The sequence below is a fragment of the Terrapene carolina genome, unplaced genomic scaffold, assembly GCF_002925995.2.
Source record: "Terrapene carolina triunguis isolate 2854851 unplaced genomic scaffold, T_m_triunguis-2.0 Scaffold25707, whole genome shotgun sequence".
NCBI classification, from domain to species: Eukaryota; Metazoa; Chordata; order Testudines; family Emydidae; genus Terrapene; species Terrapene triunguis.
In genome coordinates, this window is record NW_020690058.1 from 6,084 (window position 1) to 19,150 (window position 13,067).

The 13,067-nt window shown below is 43.5% G+C and overlaps 1 pseudogene; it reads left to right on the plus strand.

Annotated features, from left to right (window-relative positions):
- The first annotated feature begins 246 nt into the window (after window positions 1-246).
- Window positions 247-9,290, plus strand: LOC112109376 (annotated as a pseudogene).
- The last annotated feature ends 3,777 nt before the right edge of the window (window positions 9,291-13,067 follow it).

A 13,067-nucleotide genomic window follows, 5' to 3' on the forward strand; every position in this document is an offset into this window, starting at 1 on the left:
ATCACTTCATGATGACTCAGACATTCCAGACTTCAGAGTGATGTTTGGGGTTATTGTGTGTGCTGCTTCTGTTGCTGCATGTGGGTTTTGTTGTGCTGGGAGAGTAGTGTAGATTTGTGCAGATGGCGAGTGAGGGGTGTCTGCTGCCATGAGGGGCTATATAGAGTCAGTCTGGATTTACACAGCTGTAAATGGGACTCTACATGCCTTATCCTGAAAGGATCATTCCATTTATATTAACCTGTGATGCTCTTCTGTTTCCCTAGCATACCACATATCGGCCAGCCCTCATGCTAGCCCGTAAGGTAAGGACATCTTTTACCTAAATCCAGCTCTCCCATAGCTGTGTTCTGTATTTATCTTCACCACTGTTGTGTTATGGCTTGACTAGGTGCCTTCTACTACCCTCATGCATGTTAAGTAGTAACTAGAGTGGAGCGAAATTCGGAGTTCCTGTCCTGTGGGGAATTCCCACATTCCAACATCTATTTTTGTTCCAAAACAGGACAAAATATTTGAAATTTTCTGCAGAACACAAATAAAAAATATCAATTTGCAAATGTCAAAACATTTTATCTTGACTTTTTCTGTTGAAACAAAACATTTTGACCTTCCTGGAATGGAAGCAATTCATTTTGGTTTGTTGAAGCACATTTCAACATTAAACTACCTTTCCCTGTTGTCCAACGGGAGTTGTTGGTCCAGCCCACATTCTCTCCTAGGAGCCTGGCTCCCTGGGCAGACTAATCCTACTAGTTTGTGATAATCCCTTTAGGAAGAAAAATCTCATAGCCACAGATGAGGATGTGTTGTCACTACAGCGACTAGCATGGCACGGGTGTGGCTGTGCCTTTGTAGCATTGTAGTGTAGACGTTTCTTAATTTGATGGAATTTCTCTTGCTGTTGTTAATCCACCTATCCACGAGGCGGTAGCTCGGTTAATAGAAGAATTCTTCCGTCACCCTAGCCGTGTCTACACTAGCCATTTGACCAACTTACCTATATCACACAGGATGTGAAATTTTTCACGGCCCTGAGCGACGTAGCTGGGTCGGTCTAATTTTTAAGTGCACACCAGACTTGCCTGACACTTTGATTCAGGGTTCAGCTTTCTAAAGTCGACCCTAATTTCAGCTGCCTGTGATTTTTTGACTCAACTTTAGATAGTATGGACATGGCTGTAAAACGAGTTGAGTACCCCATCATGGAAGATAAAAAGTCAATGAGAGCTGAGTGTGCTTTTCATCCCTTAAAAATATAGACAGACTTAGGTTCTCAAAGCTGCCTCAGGGATCTGGGGACAAATAGGAGCTCTGTCTGCCTCTCCCACTGTGGAATGTGGGCCTTTGTTCCCACTCAAATTTACAGGCTGCAATTTTCAAAGCCAACCAAGGGAGTTGGACCCACACAATTCCTGTTGAAAAGAATGAGAGAATTGCCTAGCACTTTGGGGCCCCACTCTTGACTGGCTCTTAGGCATTTCTGCAATAAACATGTTAACTACAAATACGGGTGGCTTTGAAAATCCTGGCCTAGGTGACTACAACTGGTCATCCTAAAAGTAAGGCCCCCCACAAAATAAATAAATTAAATGATCGGAATATATTTTTGAAAAGTTTGTGCTTATTGGGCTAGATCAGGGGTAATCAATTATTCTTTGTCAAGGTCCAAGTTTCTTGGCAAAAGTATAGTCAAGATCTAAAGTCCAGAGAAAATAATACAAAAATAATAATAATAAATGATGCTGGATGGTGTGGACTGCACTCTCAGCAAGTTTGCAGATGACACTAAACTAGGAGGCGTGGTAGATACACTAGAGGGTAGGGATCGGATACAGAGGGACCTAGACAAATTAGAGGATTGGGCCAAAAAAAACCTGATGAGGTTCAACAAGGACAAGTGCAGAGTCCTGCACTTAGGATGGAAGAATCCCATGCACTGCTACAGACTAGGGACCGAATGGCTAGGTAGCAGTTCTGCAGAAAAGGACCTAGGGGTCACAGTGGACGAGAAGCTGGATATGAGTCAACAGTGTGCTCTTGTTGTCAAGAAGGCTAACGGCATTTTGGGCTGTATAAGTAGGGGCATTGCCAGCAGATCGAGGAACGTGATTGTTCCCCTTTATTCGACATTGGTGAGGCCTCATCTGGAATACTGTGTCCAGTTTTTGGGCCTCACACTACAAGAAGGATGTGGAAAAATTGGAAAGAGTCCAGCGGAGGGCAACAAAAATGATTAGGGGGTTGGAGCACATGACTTATGAGGAGAGGCTGAGGGAACTGGGATTGTTTAGTCTCCAGAAGAGAAGAATGAGGGGGGATTTGATAGCAGCCTTCAACTACCTGAAGGGGAGTTCCAAAGAGGATGGAGCTCGGCTGTTCTCAGTGGTGGCAGATGACAGAACAAGGAGCAATGGTCTCAAGTTGCAGTGGGAGAGGTCCAGGTTGGATATTAGGAAACACTATTTCACTAGGAGGGTGGTGAAGCACTGGAATGGGTTACCTAGGGAGGTGGTGGAGTCTCCTTCCTTGGAGGTTTTTAAGGCCCGGCTTGACAAAGCCCTGGCTGGGATGATTTAGTTGGGAATTGGTCCTGCTTTGAGCAGGGGGTTGGACTAGATGACCTCTTGAGGTCCCTTCCAACCCTGATATTCTATGATTCTAAGAAGAATTATAATAAGTAAGTAAAAAAATGTCATGGTCCTTTTAAAAGTGTCTGGAGGTCCAGTGTTTGTCCACTTTCTGCCTATTGACTACAGCTGGGCTAGAACCCCAGCCCATGTAAATCACATGGATGTTGATGGATTGACACTGATTCACACCAGCTGAGGATCTGGTCCATTGATGCTGTCAAGGCTGATTTCTCACTCTGACGCTTTGAGTGCAGAAGGTGGGGGCCCGCAAGGATTTTAAAAATTAATACTGGCCACTCCAGGCTTATATTAAAACTCCCAAGGTTACAGCTTCTCTCTGACCTTGGCTTGGTAAATGCTGCCACCACCCAAATGCAAAAAAACCCTTGAACCCAGGAAGGAGCATTGGGGAATTCTTCCCTGTGGGGTACCTTCAAGCCCTTTCACTCACTCACACACACACACGCACACACACACGCATGATGAAAAAGAAAACAACGGAAATTAGCTGTCGTCACCAGCTAATTAAACAACATCTGCACAAACCTCTTAGGACACCAAAAATCCAATCCTGTTCTTAAAAAAGGTACATTTTATTAAAAACAAAAAGGAAGAAAATACATCTGGACCTTAAGCTTTTGCTAGATTTTAAAAGAACAATTCCAAAAATTAAGAACCAAGAATAGCTGTCTTGGGGTCCAGCTTAAAAGTTACAAGCAAACAAAAGCACCTGGGGGTTAGCACAGAGGAGATCCACAAGCCAAAGAAATAAACCTGATCATGTCTATTTAAACATTCCCTGTTCCAATGATTACTTCTAGGTATGGAAGATGAATTTTCATACCTGGTTCAAACCATACGCAGCATTCCTGCTTATAATCTCCTTCTCCGGAGAACAACAGACAAAGGGCAAGTTTCTTTCCCAATTTTAAAAAGTTCTAGGCTTCCCATTGGCTCTTTTGATCAGGTGCCCACTTCCTTTTCTTTACCTAGGGGCCTTTTTAACCCTTTACAGCTAAAGCAAACAGAGAACAGCTACCAAGAAGGATTTTACAGCTAACTGGCTGGCTGGGTGTCCATAAAAGGGAGCTTCCCCCCCCCCCATTAATTTATCACAGATGCTAAAAGAGTAATGAAACAACTCTGATTTCTTTCTCATTCCTAGACAAGTTGACCTAGATGAGATCTTCTTGGTGCTTCCATGTTACAGATTCATTAATATATAGCAAAATGAACAGCCGAGATTGTGGCCATGGCAAACGAGGCAAAGAAGATCAATGCAGGTGTAGCCTGATCTATGAATTGTGTATTAATTATATTGATTATTTAAAAATTCCCAGTTATCATTCTGAGGTTCAACAAGTTCTGGTCCCAAGATCAGGCCCAGAATTATTAAAATTACTCTTCGTTTGGGAACTCCGATGTGCACGGTTGCAACACTCACATTTTAGGAACCCTCTGTATTTGTAAGAATTTATTAATACATTTAGCAAAGTCACACACGCTCTAAACCAACAAGGTAGATAGAAATACTACAGAATGTCCATCAGAACACCCATACTCACACCATCCCTTGCAGAACAACCGTAAATGTTAGCCATTATCTTCCTCATCACCATCACCATCGCCAGTGGCCATCATCCCTGCACCACCCAAGGGCTACATCTCTCCTCCTGCCTACAGATTTGGATACAACTTTTCTAATATGTTACACTGACGCCACTATGTCTAATGCATATTCAGTGGGGGTTTCTCCTCTCTTCCTTATTTGTATTCCTCACTAGCTTGTGCTAATCCCTTTAGGAAGATAAATCTCATACACACATCGGTGGCTATGTCTTCACTACAGCAACTACTGTGGCACATCTATGGCTGTGCCATTGTAGCACCATAGTGTAGACATTTCTAGTGTAGACAGAAGGGGTTTTTCTGTTCATTAATCCACTTATCCAAAAAGTGGTAGCTAGATTGGCAGGATAATTCTTCCATCAACCTAGCCATGTCTACACGGGTGTTAGACCAACTTACCTATATTACACAGGATATGAAATTTTTCACAGCCCTGAGTGACATAGATGGGACAATCTAGTTTTTAAGTGTACACCAGGCCTGCCGAACACTTTGATTCAGGCCTCAGTTTTCTAAAGTCGACTGTAATTTCAGCTGCCTGTGATTTTGGGGCTCAATTTTGCATAACCTGGGCATGTTTGTAAAACAAGCTGAGTAACCCACCAGGGAAAATGAAGTCAGTGAGAGCTGTGTGTGCATTTCACCCCTTAAAAATATAGCAAGTCTGAGGTTTCCAAAGCTGCCTCAGGGATCTGGGTACCTGATTGGGGCACAGATAGGAGCTCTGTCTGCCGCTCCCACTATGGAAAGTGGGCCTTTGTTCCCATTCAAATTTACAAGCTGCAATTTTGAAAGCCAACCAAGGGAGTTGGACTCACAATTTCTGTTGAATGAATGGGAGAATTGCCTAGCACTTTGGGGGCCCACTCATGGCTGGATCTTAGGCACTTCAACAATAAATATCTTAAATACAAATACATGTGGCTTTGAAAGTCCTGGCCTAGGTGACCAGCTGGGCATCCTAAAATTAAGCCCCCCCTAAAATAAATTAAATGATCAGAATGTATTTTTGAAAAGTTTGCCCTTATTGGGCCAGATCCTCAGCCAATGTGAATCACAGAGATGTCGATGGATTGGCACTGATTCACACCAGCTGAGGATCTGTTCCATTATTTCTGTGATGCTAAGAGAGCAATGAAACATCTCTGGTTTCCTTCTCGTTCCTAGACAAACTGACTTGAATGAGACCTTCTCAGTGCTTCCACGGTAAGGTTGAGGTGTCCTGCATTCATAATATATAACAAAATAAACAGCTGAGATTGTGATCATAGCAAACAAAGCAAAGATGATCGAAGCAGGTGTAGAAAATTATGTAGACAATTTCCCCCTTACACACACTATTCCCAGTTCTACAAAATTTAGGGGTGACCGTTGGGCCATTTATCTCTGTCAAAGTTCACAGCCCTGAAGCCTTATGCTAACTCCTGAAGGCAATGTCTCAGGATACAGGTAAGGTAAGGTATCAGTGTCTTACAGGATATAGTCCTGTAGGTTCCTCATATTACTGCTAAATAAAATAAATGCTAACGCTAGCTCTATAGGCTACACAGGCGATAAATATATAGAAAGACAGAGTCTAGGTAAGGTAGATAAAGTGGAAGGTGATTCTTCCCTGAGATCTTCTACTGTCTCCATACCTATTGATCATGTTTATGGTGGTTTGCTGGTTGGGCCATAGAGATGAAGAACGTCTCTTTAAACAGTACCTTAAAAGGAAATTACTCCCAGAATTGGTCTATGTAGAATACAACTCTATGATACTCATTTTTTCTAGTGCCTGTTATATAGTATAGATGCCCATTTCTCATTCATTCTTCTGGCCATTATGGAAGGTTAAAGATACTAAATACATACAGTTATATCCCAGTAATTCATATCTTCTTTCAACAGAATGTCATATCCTCAGCCATTTGTGGACAAGCCTAAGTAAGTCTCCCCTTCTCACATTTTGTTTTAAATTGGATAAATATTTAAAAAAATTAAACAGGAAAAAAACATGATAGTTATATGTAGACCAGATTATTGCTCAGCAATTACAGGGATAAGAACCACTCTAAGAACCTACAGAGTTAGCCCTGCCAACATAATAAATTGGATAGAGAAGTCTCTAAATTATTTCAGTTCGATTTTGTGACAACTGCCAGTTTGTTTAACTGACTTTTTTTCCCCAGTAGAACACACCATTAAGTGCAAAAGATTTATTTTCACTTACAGGAGGGTATTTTTAAGGGGGGAAATACAACTTTTTTTGTCATTTTACATTTTAGAATTTGATCTGGCTTCCTATGTAAATCATTTAACATTTTCACTTGTCACAATGCATAAAAAAAAAAAACACAATCTCATTTGGATTTTCAAGGGGCGCTATGCAGTCAAACCCCTGTGTTTTAATATGACTCAAATGTCTCACGCCCCTCTGTTCCTTTGTAAATTCCAGCCATTGTGAACATCAACCAAGCTTTCTGAGTGACAAAATATCCTGGAATGGAATTGTGAATATGTTTGTGTGAAAAGTCATGAAGTTTGTCGTTATTTGCTCCCTGCTACATCATGTGCTCAGATCGATTGGAGAAGAATATGTACAACTTGGGTTGGTTGGTAGATAGATACAATTGTCACTTATGGATAAGTTGCTCCATAATTGCCCAAAAGAGGTTCACATGCACCTTCTCCTGAAGTGTCTAATGCTGGCCATGATAGAGAGGGGATATCTGGCCCTTTGGACCCCGGTCTCATTCAGTCTGGCCGTTACTGAGTTTTCTCTCTCATTTCATGCAGGAGAACTGATGTCTTGCTGATGTCCCCCGGACTGGCTCCCATCGTTTGGGAAGGCACCTTCAACAGAGACATCCTGAATGCCCAGTACAGACAAAAAAATTTCGTTGTTGGGGTGGCCACATTTGCGGTTAAAAAGTACGACTTCCCTTGCGCAATCCAAGACCTGTGTCACTACGCCTAGCTGTGCTGCACTATGGAGCATGATAGACGTCCTTGAAAGGCTCCCTGTAATGCTCCTAGCTCTATTCCACCCGCACACTGAGGCCTTGTCTACAGCTAAATCGGCACCGCTGGGATCGATGCAGCGGTGTCGACACCTGTAATCCACCTCAATGAGAGGCAGAAGCTACGTCGACTTAAGTTACAGTACTTACGTAACTTAACTAGCGTAACTTAGATCAATTTATAGTGTTAGTGTAGACCAGGCCTATGGCTGGGGTGAGCGGAGAGCCATTAAAGCATAGTGACAACTGAGATTCTGGAACTTGGCTCCACCCACCCCTTGTCACATAGCACCGGTCTCACTAACACATCTCAACAGGCCGTAGGGCCACAAAAGAAAATATCTGGAATGTTTAAGTCCTAAGATAAGATTGTTAAAGGGGGTATCCTGTGTGCCGTAACTCAGCTCCTACTATGAAAGGAAGTAGAGGCCTATATTTAAAACAATGAATATTTTTTAAAGCTGGGGATTTCAACAAGGCCTTAACAGCCAGATTTTTAAAGGTATTTAGGCACCTAACTCCGATTGATTTCAGTGGGAGTTAGGGGCCTAAATAACTTTGAAGACCAGGCCCTAAGGGAATTAAGAAGTGGCCAAATCAAAGTGCAAGTAAACTATTATTATCATGGCAGCCTAGGTGCCCCACTCAAGAACCAGGAACCCAATTGCAAGAGGACACTCCCTCTGGGCTGTGGGAGACCCCCCTACTTCATGTCCCCTCTCTGCTTCAGGAGAAGAAGGGATTTGAACAGGGATCTGCCATCTTTCTGGTGCATGCCTGAACCATTGGACTGTAGGACATTCGGATGTGAAGTGCCCTCAGTCTGTCTTGTTGAAGCTGTTCCATTGTGGATTAAATAATAAGAGTCATTGAGCCAGAGAGAGCAAGCATGAGAATGTGGACTCATTGCCAGGGGATGTTGTGAAGGACAGAACTATAACAGGGTTCAAAAAAGAAAACGATAAATTATGGAGGATAGGTCCATCAATGGCTATTAGCCAGGATGGGCAGGGATTCAGCCCCAGTCTCTGAGCATCCCTAGCCTCTGATTGCAAGAAACTGAGCGTGGATGACAGGATGGATCACTCAATGATTGCCTGTTCCATTCATTCCATACTAACTCATGGGGGGAGGGATAGCTCCGTGGTTTGAGCATTGGTCTCCTAAACCCAGGGTTATGAGCTCAATCCTTGAGGGGGCATTTAGGGATATGGGGCAAAAATCTGTTGGATGATTTAATTGGAGATTGGTCCTGCTTTGAGCAGGGGGTTAGACTAGATGATCTCCTGAGGTCCCTTCCAACCCTGATATTCTATGATTTCATTCACTGTTGCACTCATTTTCCTTTCAGATACATCCAGTTCATAGAAAGGTTTCTTGGCTCCGCCAACAAATTCTTCCCAAATTCACAGGGTCAACTTCTATCTCTTCACTGACCACCCAGAGAAAGTCCCATCCATGAAGCTAGCCCCTGAGAAGCGTCTCTTCATCATCCCTGTCCAGAACTACTCATGGTGGCAGGACATCTCCATGAACCGCATGGACATCATCAGCAACCACATCCGCAGCCACTGGCGCTACGAAGTAGACTACCTTTACTCCATGGACACCAACGTCCAGATGTTCGAGCACATTGGGGTGGAGATCGTGGACACGCTTGTGGGGACCATCAGCTCCTGGCAATACACCAAGCCCTGGGATAGCAACTCCTATGAGAGGCGTCCGGAGTCGCGAGCCGCCATCCCCAGTGGGGAAGGGGATTTCTACTATGCAGCCAGCTTCTACAGAGGGAGCATGTCTGAAATCTACAAATTGACCTGCTTCAAAGGGGTCACGGAGGACAGAGCCAACGGCATCGAAGCCAAGTGGCACGAGGAAAGCCACCTGAATAAATACCTCCTGTACCACAAGCCCACACGCCTGCTGTCCCCGGAGTACTACTGGGATGAGGAGCTGATCAGATCTCACAATCAGGGTTAAGAGATTGTTGTCAGTGCACAAAGATCTGAAAGAAGTCAGGTTCTGAAGGAAGGAAGAGAAAGAGATGGATGGATGGATGCTGTGACAGATATGGCAATCTCCTGCAATACCCTTGAAAAAAACCTCATTGAATTAAGTTTAAGTATCTTTAATGTATGGCTCAAGCTTGTTGAATAACAGGCTCAATTGGAATAACTTAATCAAAGATTACCAATCAGAGATTAGTGCAGCACTATACAGAATACAGAAAGAAATAGATACTAGGGCTGTCAATTAATCACAGTTAACTCACATGATTAAATCAAAAAAATTAATCGCAATTAAAAAAATTAATCATGATTAATCACAATTTTAATCACACTGTTAAACAATAAAATACCAACTGAAATTTATTAAATGTTTTTGGATGTTTTTCTTCATTTTCAAATATATTGATTTCAATTACAACACAGAATACAAAGTGTATAGTGCTCACGTCATCATTTTTACCATGAAAATATTTGTAATAAAAATAATATAAACAAAATAGTATTTTTCAATTCACCTCATACAAGTACCGTAGTGCAATCTCTTTATTGTGAAAATGGAACTTACAAATGTAGATTTTTTTTGTTACATAACTGCACTCAAAAACAAAACAATGTAAAACTTTAGATCCTACAAGTCCACTTAGTCCTACTTCTTGTTCAGCCAATTGCTAAGACATACAAGTTTGTTTACATTGAAGGGAGATAATATTGCCTGCTTCTTATTTACAATGTCACCAGAAAGTGAGAACAGGAGTTCGCATGGCACTTTTGTAGCCAGTATTGCAAGGTATTTACTGCCAGAAATGGTAAAGATTCATATCCCCTTCATGCTTCGGCCACCATTCCAGAGGACATGCTTCCACGCTGATGACGCTCGTTAAAATAAAAGAGCAACACTCCGATGCAGAAACTACAGAACCTGAACCACCAAAAAAGAAAATCAACCTTCTGCTGGTGGCATGTGACTCATGATGACAGTGAACATGCGCCGATCCGCACTGCTTTGGATCATTATCGAGCAGAACCCTGCATCAGCTTTACAGTGGTCTAACCTCAGTCATTTCACTGCAGGAACTCCTGATTTATTCCAGTGAGGACAGAACCTTCCTGGGGCAAAATAAGCTCAAAATGTGTCCTCTCACTCACTTTCCACAGGTGTGAATGGCTGTACGAGGCACACTTTGCATGGACTGGGTTGGAGCAAGTGACTCTGCATGTCCCATGTGGATAATGGAGATTCAGTTCAACATGCAGGATACTGCCTTCAGAGGTCCAGTGGACACCTGGCTTGCCTCTTTCCCTATACACTCCTCAGGCCTCCAAAAATACTGGACTACAAATGCTATGGGCCAATTTCATATGGTTTTGCTGCCTTTCTTGTGGTTGCCAACATACCATGTGGATAAACGAGAGAGAGAGAGAGAGAGATTGTGCATGAAGACAGATATATAGAAAGACTGTCCTTCTGTATAACATACTGTGATAAATGAAGGGGGAGAGGGGGTAAGCTCCATTTTATGGACACCCACCCAGCCAGTTACTATAAAATTCCTCTTAGTAGCTGTTTGTGACTTGGCACCCCATAATTCTTTTGGAAATATGTTTATGAATGTAAATATGACATAATTTTGGTATCTCTGCAAAGGTTATGATCTACTGAATATATTCATCCTATTTGTATGCATGTATCATTTTTGTATTTGAAGTTATGAATATTGGCTGTGTACTTGTTTGATTTTAAGTAGCCTTAGTAAGGCATTTGGTCAGCTTCTTTAGAAAGAAATTTGCAAGTTAAGTGCCCAATCAAGAAACACTTAACAGACAATGGATCTTGGAAGGCTCCAAACCACATAAGAAGTCTACCTGAGGATGTTCAAGGTAGCATGTGAACAATAGCTGCTACCTGTAAATTCTGAGTCATGCATGGACATGTGACTTGCCCATGTGACTCCAAAACTCCATCTTGTAGCTGGGATTCTACACAGGTGGGGGGAGGGTTGTCCACCCACAAGAGAAAGTCTATTTAAACCCCTAGGAGACCCCTCCATGTTGTCTTCAGCTGGCTCAAGAGATATCCTTTGGGGGTGGAGAGGCTACCTAAAAGAAACTGGAACAAAGGACAGTAACCACAGGGGTGTGAGTGATTGCTGGACCCAGACTAGAAGGAGGCTAGTCTGTAAAAGAGGATTATTGGAATATCTCTGAGGGTGAGATTTTTATCTGTATTCAGCTTCTTACTGTATTGGAAGGGAAGGGATAGCTCAGTGGTTTGAGCACTGGCCTGTTAAACCCAAGGTTGTGAGCTCAGTCTCTGAGGGGTGGCCATTTAGGGATCTGGGGCAGAAATCTGTCTGGGGATTGGTCCTGCTTTGAGCAGGGGGTTGGACTAGATACCTCCTGAGGTCCCTTCCAACCCTGATATTCTAGGTTTAGACTTGCACGGCTTATTTTATTTTGCTTGATAATTCACTTTCTTCTGTTAGCACCTGGAACCACTTAAATCCTACTTTTTGTATTTAATAAAATCACTTTTTACTTATTAATTAAGCCCAAGTATGCATCCTGTATAAGCTTTATACAGGGTAAAACAGATTTATTTGGGGTTTGGGTAAAGGGCCCGTTCAAGTTCAACTTACCCATTGGGAGCTGGGCATCTCAGTGTTAGAGACAGGAACACTTCTTAAGCTGTTTTCAGTTAAAGCTGCAGCTTTGGGGGGTGGATGTGGTTCAGACTTTGTAACAGGCTAGCAGGTCTGTCTCAAAGCAGGCAGGGCACTGGACCCCCAAGCTGGCAGGGAAAGTGGGCTTAGGGGTAGTCTCAGCACACCAGGTGGCAGTTCCCACGGGGTTTTCTGTGATCCAACCAGTCACACTGTTTTCTACTTGCTTTACCTGTGAAGGGTTAACAAGCCCACAGGTAAAAGGAAAGGCATGGGCACCTGACCAAAAGAGCCAATGGGAGGGCTAGAACTTTTTAAAATGGGGGGGGGACTTCCCTTTGTCTCTCTGTTTATTAGAAGAAGGAGCAGGTTGACCCAGAGGCGGATACGAGTACAGGCTTCTTTATTGCGATACTTGTTCCCCTGGACCCAATTGTCCAGTAAGCCCTGATTTAGTTACAGCACATTCTTTTTGTTTGTTAGTATGTACATGCCTACATCCTTAACAACACCCCAAAAACCCTTATTAAGTAATAAAAACACCCATTTTATTAGTAAATCCACCCTATCTGTCGTGCACAGCATTACACAGGCATTTTACCTTGAAAATATATTTCTTTGCAACAATTTGTTGCCACAAATCTCCCTGGTCAGCAATTCTCAGGGGAAGGAGGAAAGGGCCATAAGCCAGGGCTGGTTTATGTAGCTGGGAAAGGAAGGGAGGAGGAGATGACACTGCTTTACCCAAAAGATGTAATTTAGATCAGAGGTGGGAAAACTACAGCCAGTGGGCCACATCCAGCCCATGGGACCCTCCTGCCCTGCCCCGCCCCTAAGCTCCTGGCCTGGGAGGCTCGCCCCCGGCTCCTCCCCTGCTGTTCCCCCTCCCCCGCAGCCTCAGCTCACTGTGCCGCTGGTGCAATGCTCTGGGCAGCAGGGCTGCGAGCTCTTGTCGGGCAGCGCAGCTGCAGAGCTGCGGCCTGACCCAGTGCTCTGGGTGGCGCGGCTGTAGCACCGCCAGCCACTGGTGCTCCAGGCAGCGTGCTATGGAGGCAGGGTGTGGGGTTTGGATAGAGGGAAGGGGAGTTCGGGGTGGTGGTCAGGGCAGGGGTGTGGATAGGGGTTGGGGAGGTC